This window comes from Eptatretus burgeri, chromosome 4 (genome assembly GCF_056783735.1).
Source record: "Eptatretus burgeri isolate ZD-2024b chromosome 4, Ebu_testis_v1, whole genome shotgun sequence".
Lineage (NCBI taxonomy): Eukaryota > Metazoa > Chordata > Myxini > Myxiniformes > Myxinidae > Eptatretus > Eptatretus burgeri.
In genome coordinates, this window is record NC_140964.1 from 66,481,824 (window position 1) to 66,492,010 (window position 10,187).

General features: G+C 40.8%; 1 non-coding gene across 1 annotated transcript; it reads left to right on the forward strand.

Annotated features, from left to right (window-relative positions):
• Positions 1-9,739: 9,739 nt before the first annotated feature.
• TRNAQ-CUG (transfer RNA glutamine (anticodon CUG)) lies at positions 9,740-9,811 on the forward strand. The gene has a single exon. It is a non-coding gene; the product is annotated as a tRNA-Gln (tRNA).
• Positions 9,812-10,187: the final 376 nt, after the last annotated feature.

The window sequence follows — 10,187 nt, forward strand, 5'->3', positions numbered from 1 at the left end:
CTGTTGAGCTTATAATTAATTTTTGTTAACAAAACGTTTTCTGAAATAATACCTCACATTAGTTGAATAAACGTGAAGGAAAAGACTTACGGAAGCGGTAACCGAGTTCATATTCTCCCGTAAACATTCGAAGTAGTCGCGCAACTTCATACACCGTCTAAATATAACTTCCGCTTGTAATCTCGTTGAGAAACAAGTCAAGAAACCTAAACGATCACGAAAAGCATAAGAATTAAGATGAAAAGCAAGAAAATTGAAGAAAGGGTCGATAAAAAGACGAGTTCGAGTGCTATTTATATGGGAACAGAAACCATGACGTCATATTATGTCTGTTCAGACATTCCCAGCTCATTACATTATAGTACAGTAGATTAAAGAAAAATCGTTCAGATTATGAAAAAAGTGTGAAATTTGGCATACATGTCCATTTTTATATGTTCTTTCATATAAGAGCAGGACACACCTGATCAGAATACATTTACGGCCGCCATCTTGAATTTCAAAATGGCCGTCCCCAAAAATAATATTTTACGATATCTCGGGCACCAAGAGACGTAGCAAAATTAATAAAGAGTCTAATCCAATGTTTTCACACACAAGGAATCCAATAAACACACTTAAAATGCTCTATTGTCAGTCTTTCTGCTTTAAAATGACATATACACTGTCCCAAGTATAGTTCATCTGGTAAAGATATACTTCTGACTTCAATCTGTCTGATTCCATGTTCCTGCACAATGGCGAAGTTCAGTGCATGGGAGAGATGCACAGAAACATTTGCATGGTGGTCTGCATGCCTTTTTGCAACCGCATTTGATCAGCTCTGTGCAGGATTTGGCCGCCTCGGCAACTGCTGTCCAGAAAGGTATCCGCTGTTCAATGGCGTTCTTCGTCCATCCCCAGTCGCATGGGCTTGGTAACTGTTGCTTAGATATCAGCGCTTGGCTCCAGATGTGTCCTGCCTGGTATGTCGACCTCTTGATATGTTCCGTGAGGACTGCCTTTGTGGGAGGTAGGCGATCTATTTGTCTTCCTTTCGCGAACAGAAACTTCCTTGCCTGATTCACCGTGGTGCATTCACTGGTTCTATCATAAAGATGTATGACGAACCTTTCCAGTTGACACACATTCTCATCTGAGACTGATGAAGGCTCTTTGGATAAACTCAAGAAAGTGTCCGTTATATCAGGGAAATTGGTCCAGATGTCCCAAGCGGTTTTCTTCCCAATACCACCGAATGACGACAACGTGTCACAACCAGTGAAGGCATGGAAGAACAGAAGAGCTTTGGCCTTATTTTCACCAAGACTGTTTGCAATCGTGTGAGCCAGTATTAACCTGTAGTGTTTCTTGTCTCCATATGCAACCCATAGTTCGTCAAGGGATAAAGCGTGAAATATGGCAATTGCAAGGACAGCAACATCAGTGTCGACTGACCTGATCAGGATTCTGTGATGGCATTTTTGTGCACAATGGAGAGCATGCAAGAATAACCTCATATCGGCTTCTTCATGGTTGCATGGAGCAAGAGAAGATTCTATGTTGCACTCTTGGGAAGAGATGACATTGGTATCTTGTGTGCTATGTAGCTCCTTCTCTTGTGTGGATAACTTAGCGACGCACTGTGACAGGTAATGATACTGCTCACTCTTATTTTGGTCCACGTGAAGAAAGCTCTGCCAGTTCCGCAGAATTTGCGTATAATTTGTGACAATAATGCGGCTCCCCATTCCCCTCCTCTTTCTCGTTGAACTCTTCAAACTGTTGTCAATATACCGATCCCATATAACATCCAAACGTTTTGTGTTTTGCAGGTTTCTCAGTACATAAGGCAAGAACTCATTTTCAGCATAGTCTCCGAATGTTGAGCAGGACTTAAGAAGCAGCATATTGACTATAACAGATCCATCGAGAATCTTGGCATCTACCTCTGGTGTACCACACTCAGAAGCCGTACTAGTAGCCAGCTTGTCGAAACATCTAATAAGGTCTGATTTAGTACACTGCCTCAGTTCTCCCATGTCTGATAGAGAAGGTGGTGATCCCTGGTTTTCATGACTGAAGAATTCATCCATGTCCCCTTCTCGGGACTGACAAGATATGTACATTCTGCCAAACAACTCACAGTTGCTTTTCAGAGTCCTAATTTGGTGTGATGTTCTGGAGTGATTTGAGGGTGAAGTCTTGTGGAAGGGAGCCATGTTGTTCTTTGGTATGATGTCTGAAATTGGTTTTACTCGCTGCTCCAAGCGTTCAGCAGCATATGTGTCATATTTTGACTACCCATTTGCTTCCACATTCCTCAGCCTAAAGATTGCATCTTCTGTCATCACCTCCTTTGTGTCCAGCATGATCAGATCATTTGTATCTTCTGTGAAGGGATTACCTAATTCTTCAAATGTTGCAACCACAGCTTTGATGTGTTGGGCAAATTTCAACTGAGTGTATTGTCCCTGATCATGGTTCTCTGTAGATTTTGTGGAAGTAATTCCAAATGAATTCTCAAACTCGTCAATGATTCGAGCCACTTCAGGACCAGTTGTAATCCACTTCATCAAAGCAGAAGGATTATCAGTGATTCCAATCACACCGCCATCTCCTTTGATGTGATCATTCATCTGTTCGTGGGCTTGGTCCATAGCCATAGTAGAGAAAGTGTGAGGTGATCTCTGCACCACAAAGTTACCCTTCTCAAATTGCTCATGAACTGACGGCACTTGCTGATGAAGCTGTACCATGTCCTTGATATGGAGAGGGAGCCATCTTGCATAATTTGTATTATCCAAAGAAAACATCCATGGAACAATTTGTCCAAGGCACTGAACGTACAACTCAAAGTTTGCTTCACGCAGAGAACGCACAAATTGCAAGAGTAGAACTTCAGCATCCAGAACCAAAGCCCAGTATTTGAATTGAGGAACCTTACTGCAATTGACTTGATTCCAAGTTTCAAAATCCATTGTGTCATCATCTGGCCCAAGTGATTTGGCATGTGATGTACGCAGATTTCCGAAGGAGGTGCAAAGCTGCTGCCATTACTTGGTGTACTTAGCCAGACCTGGTGACATGCGAACCCTTCAATATATCATCAGCTCAATCAGAGGTTGTAACTTCAGACTGCACAAGAACTGCTGTCCATCCGCTACCACTGGGGAAATCTCTGAGTAATTTCAACACATTCATCTCTATGTAGAGAGCTCCCATTACCACCACAAATTTATCCTCGCCAAAATGGTCTGGCCATGCCCACTGGATTTGTTTCGCAATGGAATATAATGGCTGATCCATGGTTATCACAGGTATTTGATCAGGGTGCAAATGCTGAATCATCCTAGCCATGAGACGCATACCATGTGATATCATAGCTGGCCTATGTGCTGGTTCTGTGAACAAAGGCATCAACACAATGGGTGACACTGGTCTGATCTCAGCTGATTGCCTATTGGCATGGTAAGCTGCCCATGAGACAAAGTCTTTGGTATCAAGTTCCGTTTTGTTTGATACAAGTTCTAACATTGCACTCAACCAGCCGTCTTCTTTCTCTCTGGATGTGGACATGATGCTTGATTCAGCTTTTACTTGACCTGCAACAACTGGTGCATACAAGTCAGTTTGTGGCAGACCTGCTGGTGCTACTTCTGAATATTCTACCGGCAAGAGAGATGCTTTTTTCTTGGCAACGTCTGTGGTGATGAGCACTGGATCTCTATTGATTCCTGGTTTGTCTTGTGTCAGAAACTGGATGATAGAAATGACTGTGCCATGAAAGGAGCCCATCACATTCCGTGATGTTGGATTGTGGTCAATATTATCAACAGCCCCAACAGTGAATACATCACTCTTCAATCTTGAAGGACAAACGCAGCCATCTCGGTCGAACTGAGCACAGACACTTTTGTAAGGCTTGTTGTTATTTCTTGTGTTCTTTCACATGATATACACATACTACGACTGGATAGTTTATCAATAAGCCCTCTCTGTCTTGTTTTAGCATGAAGCTTTAGACCCGTATATATGACAAGTGGTGTCTCTCTTGTTTTGACATGCCGTGATTAAGATCCAGATGAATCTCTCCAGGTTTTCTTTGTGTTGAACACTATTAGCTCAGACAGAGATAAGGCTGTTTTTGTTGAGGCATCTGATGCTTGCTTTTGATGTTGGACACTTGGTCCTCTCAGGATCATTCTGACAAGAGCTAGGACACTTTGTGGGACAACATCATTTTCACATCCAGGTTTCATGGATCCATCAACAGCATATTCTTTGGCGAAAATATCCTTCCTCAATATTTGTGCTGCACGAACTAAGTGGTTTGCATCATCATCATCATTGTTGGAGCAAACTATTTTAATCGCTTCTCCAATGTCGGAATTAAACATGAGGACCACATCTCTTCCTTGAGTTTGAGCTCTCATATCTGGGATTAAGCACAACAGTCTCTCCTTCAGTCGTGTTGCATTGACCTTTCTAGAAAAGTCTAGATCTTCTTCTGTTAATCTTGACTCGTAAAGTCGCCCCATATCTGACAATCTGAAGACTGGCAACGTTTCAACTTGGCAGAATTCTTCTATGTACGAAATTAGCTCACCAACTATTAGACTATCGACTTTAGTGCTTTTGGTGTCTCTTACATGCTGAGCATTATGTTTTCGCACACGGTTGGTGACGGAAGTCAGACATGATCGATGATACCTAGCATCTAAGGCATGCATGCCACCTTCGGAGAGCTTTCCCAACAGTTTCCTATCTTGTAACACATGTGTATATCGACGAACTCGAATATCAATTTTGTCAGTCCTTGCATCATGGAGATACTCCTTTGTGTCATCTTCTTCACAAAAGAAACAATTAAATGTCTTTGCCATTGAACCCATGCTGCGTCACCTGGTCTTAACAGGACTTGTCTCGTATTCCAGGTTTTCTTTTAACTTCTTTTTCTGAGCACGTTGGAGCTTTTGTTTGTCAAACCTGTTTCTGCAGCTTTTGTGCCATACCACCTGGTTTATTCTGAGCGTGGCTTCAATGCCATCTTCACTGTCCCACTTCACAATGTCAATGTCCTCTGGTAAGGCATCAATTTGATGAAACTCCAAAATATTCTCAGCAAATAGTTTGTAGCCGCATTCTTTATCACTTCCTCTATATTTAGCTATGCTGGGATTAACAAGCATTTCTTCGGTGTCCTGTTGGCAAATTGCACACAATTTCCAGTCAATCAAGGCTGTTTTCTCTGGGCATTGTCTTTTAGAAGATGCACCTTCACCAGCATCGATTATCTTGCACTTTTTGGACATCGTTATAGCAGGTCAGTGCAATGGTATCACCGTATCAAATGTCCTGAAAAAGGGGGGAAAAAATGTTAGTCCACCACCATTACAATTTACAACATATATTTCTGCTTATACACATCTATACATGCATACATCTCTTTATTTTCAGACAGCAACTGATTTTTAGTGCATCAATAGCAATACAGATCATATTCACGCATGCAAAGAGTGATAGTGATTGGCCCACGCACAGGGACGTTCTCTGGAACGCATGGATCGACTGACAGCTAGAACGACCGCGGACCATAGTTTCAGAGCGAATGACAGACAGACTCTTAGAATTATAACACCTTTCAAAACATTATATTGAAAATTAAATTGGATAAAGCCATTTCTACACGCTCATAGCATTTGGATATCAAACATCGAGCAACCACTTTTACGTATTTAGTTGTTTATGAAAGGGTCTCATTTCGATTTTAAGGCAGAAAGACTGAAAATGGAGCATTATAAGTGTGTTTATTGGATTCTTTGTGTGTGGAAGCATTGGATTAGACTCTTTATTCAAGTGCTTAGGCCTCTTGGTGAACAAGATATCGTAAAAATAGTTTTTGGTGGTGGCCATTTTGAAATTCAAGATGGCGGCCGTAATTGCCGTCTGATCATGTGTGTCCTGCTCTTCTATGAAAGAGCATATAAAAGTAGTCATGTGTACCAGTTTTCACACTTTTTTTCACATTTTGAAGGATTCTGGTAAAATGTTATCTTAATCTACTGCACTATTATAGGGGATATCATCATATCATGACAGTCACGGTTAAGGTGGCTGGCTTAAAATTTTAGGGTCTCGAGTTCAAGCCCTTGTCCTATCGTTAAATAAGCAGCAGGTAGGTTGACTCAGCCTATCATCTCTATGAGGTCGGCAAAATGAGTACAGTACTAACTTATTGGTAACAGGAGCGCTGCATCAGCGGCACAGTGGCACTTCCAGAAAATAATGCAACCAGCAGCCATAGGTTGTTAGACGACGACTACGACGACGACTATGACTACTTGTGCAAAAAATGTTCAGTTAAATTAAAAGTACTGTCCTTTATATTTAATGCAGACATGTTCAGTAATAAACTTGACCTACTCCAGCTAAAGATAGACCACTGTATACCAGACATAATCATGATGATGATGATGATGATGATGAGGATGATGATGATGATGATGATGATGATGATGATGATGATGATGATGATGATGATGATAGAGGTAGCTGTACCCAAGTTCAGTCGATTCAAACTGTTGGAGCCATCTGTTGCCGTCACAGGTGATGATCGACCTTTTCTCCAATCTTGATGAGGAAGGTGTTTGAAGAGTAATTGTGTGCACGAGGACATCATCAAATTTCAGTAATTTATCAATTAAATAACGATAAAGTAAGGGCGTCGATGAAGAACGGTACCGTACATGTATGGAGAACGTCATCATGCACGATCGAGTGCATGGGTCCATTGGGTGAGGGGATGGACAGACGGACGGACGGACATATTGTGTGCAGCCTGCGGTTGCTGGAAGCATCATTTTCTGGGGGCAGTGCCTTCTATTACCTGTACCCCACTGGTACTCATTTCGCCGACCCACCTGGTGGTAATTCAACGGCTGACAAGACGAGAACTCAAGACCAACATCTGAAGCCAGCAATGTTAACCGTCAAGCCAACACCAGGCTCAGATCAAGCGGATGATAAAAACGGATGACAGGACCGGATGTAGGCATGGGCAAGTTGGGCAGTTGCCCAGGGGCCTCCACAACCAGGGGGCCTCCACATATTTCATGAAAAAAAAATTGTAAGGAAAAATGTATTTGTGAGTGCCTGAATGGTAGTTGGTAGTTAGTGGAACAGATATAAGATATTCATCTTATCTCATTCTCTATTTTATTGGGTCGTCGATCAAGTCGAAAAAAAAAAAAATTTTCAAATATTTTTTTGGGGGAGATTTGTTCTACCCTTATTATCAGTATTTAAAATGGTGATTTCGATGAAACTTGGTTGGTAGGTTCATACCATGACCTAGTTGTATGCAAATGAGAACCGTTGCTATGGACACCACCGTTGCCTCACAACGGGACTTTGAAATTTTGAAAAATCATAAAAAAATTATTTTTTCGAAAATCAAAAATCGGGCCACGAGCGACTGTGGGCAGTACATTCAGCCATATTGTCAAAAATTTCCAGCCGGATCCTATGAAAACTGTCGGAGAAGATAGACTTTGAATGAACCCTGATCGAAAACAATAAAATACGAAGTTCGTTATATCTCAGAGACTATGAGTCAGATATACATGAAACTGGTATGGTAGGTTCATGGTATGTCCTAGTTATGTGTGAGAAAGAACCGTTGCTATGGACCCCTCCGTTGTCTAGCAACGGCCGAAAAACCTCTAAATGTGGGGGTATTTTCACGAAAAAACAATCTGCAGCATTAACCCTTGAAGCTCGAATCATGAATTTTCTTGTGCTTAATCCTCAGGTCATTCCCCATCGAACGGGCCCATCACATTAGGTTCTATTGGGTAGTCGACTTCCCATGTCCGCCTACCGGCTTGAATATAAGTCAGTTGACTTCTGTGGGAGTATGGGACTTTGCACGTCTCTTTACTATTATTATCCTCGAATTTTTCAGGCTACATTTATGGTGCTTGCATTTTTAAGGTTACTTTAATAGTTAGCTTACGTTTGGTTAACCTGGCTCTAGCCGTTTGCACTTTGCTCTACAAAACTGTTGAGGTATATTCAGCTGTCAGGACTTTGCAAGGGTCAAGTCTCATAAAGTGCCTGGTGGTCTCATCAGTGGTCTGTAAATATAGTAGGCCGGGGGCCAGTGGGACCTACCTTGCACCCCGCCCCCCCCCCCCGCGACAATTTTTCACTGATACCACAGTGTTCATATATATCCCAAGTATCAGAAAAAAAGATGTTCCCAGAAAAATAACTCATTTGCACTGTACTCTATTAAGCTGTTTCCATGGCAACCAATAAAAAATAGACGAATCTCACAAAGATCGGCAAAATGTCAATATCTCTGTCAAATATAAACATAAAATCACAAAATTGGTGTCAAATTAAAGCTTATGCATTTACTTATGAAAATATATTTTGTTTATGCTAATTAGCTCATTTGTATAAAAATTAAATTTGACTTAAAGACAATAATTCCCACAAAAATGCAAGAATTCCCATTTTCTTTCCTTGTAATTAACACACATATCAGTTTTTTGTCAAAAAAAACATTACTTAAGTATTGCCAGGTACAAGCCAGGTTGGGAAAAATATATTAAAATTTTTGAATTTTTTAAAGTAGGCTAATTAGCATAAAATACAAAGCACAATGAATCGTTCGAAAATCATGTGAAATCAGATTAATCAATATAATTAATTACCTGGGCCTGATGTAATACATAACTGCGACTTATGATGTGTGTTGGTGTTTAAGGGAAACATAACTATTTTCTGTTTGAGTTAAAGTTGTGGAAATAATTTTAAATGCATTGATATGCTAATTAGGATCCGCCATTATGGAAATTCTCATTTTCGTAAATATCTCAACTTCTGGTACATGGAAATTTGTAAATGAGGAATCTACACATATGTTTGGAGGGTCAAGGAATAAGGTGAACATATTTCCTGTTGTCAGAGATGGAGAATAATGTTTGGATAGCTTAATTACATGCAAAAATGGAAACAGCTTAATAAAGCATAGTGCAAATGAGTTATTTTTATGGGAACATCTTTTTTCTGATACTTGGGATATATATGAACACTGTGGTATCAGTGAAAAATTGTCGCAGAGGGAGATGCAAGGTAGGTCCTACTGGTCCCCGGCCTAGAGGTATTAGGTACTGGACTAGATTGTAGTTTCTATGATTGATCATGATTGACCTGCTTACTTAATCACTACACCATTCAGATTCTTTATACTTGAAACATGGGAACTTCCAACTTTGTAGATTCTTATAGTTTGATCATGATGTTTAAAGATGTGCCTGCTTGCTTATTCAAATTCTTTATGGTTGAAACATAGGAACTTCGCAGATTCTTATAAGTGCTGAGCCATCAATGATGACTGCATCTCCCCTTGGTTCTCTGTCTGGGATGTTCACTTGCGCTTCAAGAATTTCGGCCAGCTGTGACTTCAAAAATTTTTATTTTTATTTTTTATTTTTCAAAATTTGGATTTTCAACTGGCCAATCGGGTAGATTTGATCAGAAAGCCCTGCAGAACAGAAATGCCCAATTTGATGCTTGTATCATAATTTGCACGATTTTTCTACTATCTACTACACTATAGGGTGGGCCTCCACTACTGAAGGCTGCCCAGGGGACACCACATGTCTAAATCCGGCCCTGACGGATGATACAGCTGCCCTGCTGGCTCTAATAGGGTTCTTGTGCTGGAGAGACATAACCTCAGTAAGTCGGTTCCATGGTGTAATGGTAAGCACTCTGGACTCTGAATCCAGCGATCCGAGTTCAAATCTCGGTGGAACCTTCATTTTTATATACCAGTCTCATTGGTGTAATGGTTGGAGCATCTGTTCTGAGTCTTGGGAGGTCAACGGTTGGAACCTGAACCCAGGTGGTTCATCCTAAACTCTTGATGTTCAGTGTTTCCTGGAGTGTTTGCTCGAGTGCTTAAGCCGCTTGGCAAGCGTTCTGCAAGCTGATTGGTAATAATGGAACACCCCCTGGCCAAACTGCACAATGCCAGTGGTGCAGATAGTATTTCTGAAATAAGGTTTTCAAATTGTGGAGTGAATAACTTGCTCCAGTGTTTACCTGTATTTACCAATCAATTTTTCCAAACAATGGAAAATCTTCCAATGGTATTATTCCAGTCCGAAAGATAAGCAAACCAGTGAGTTGAA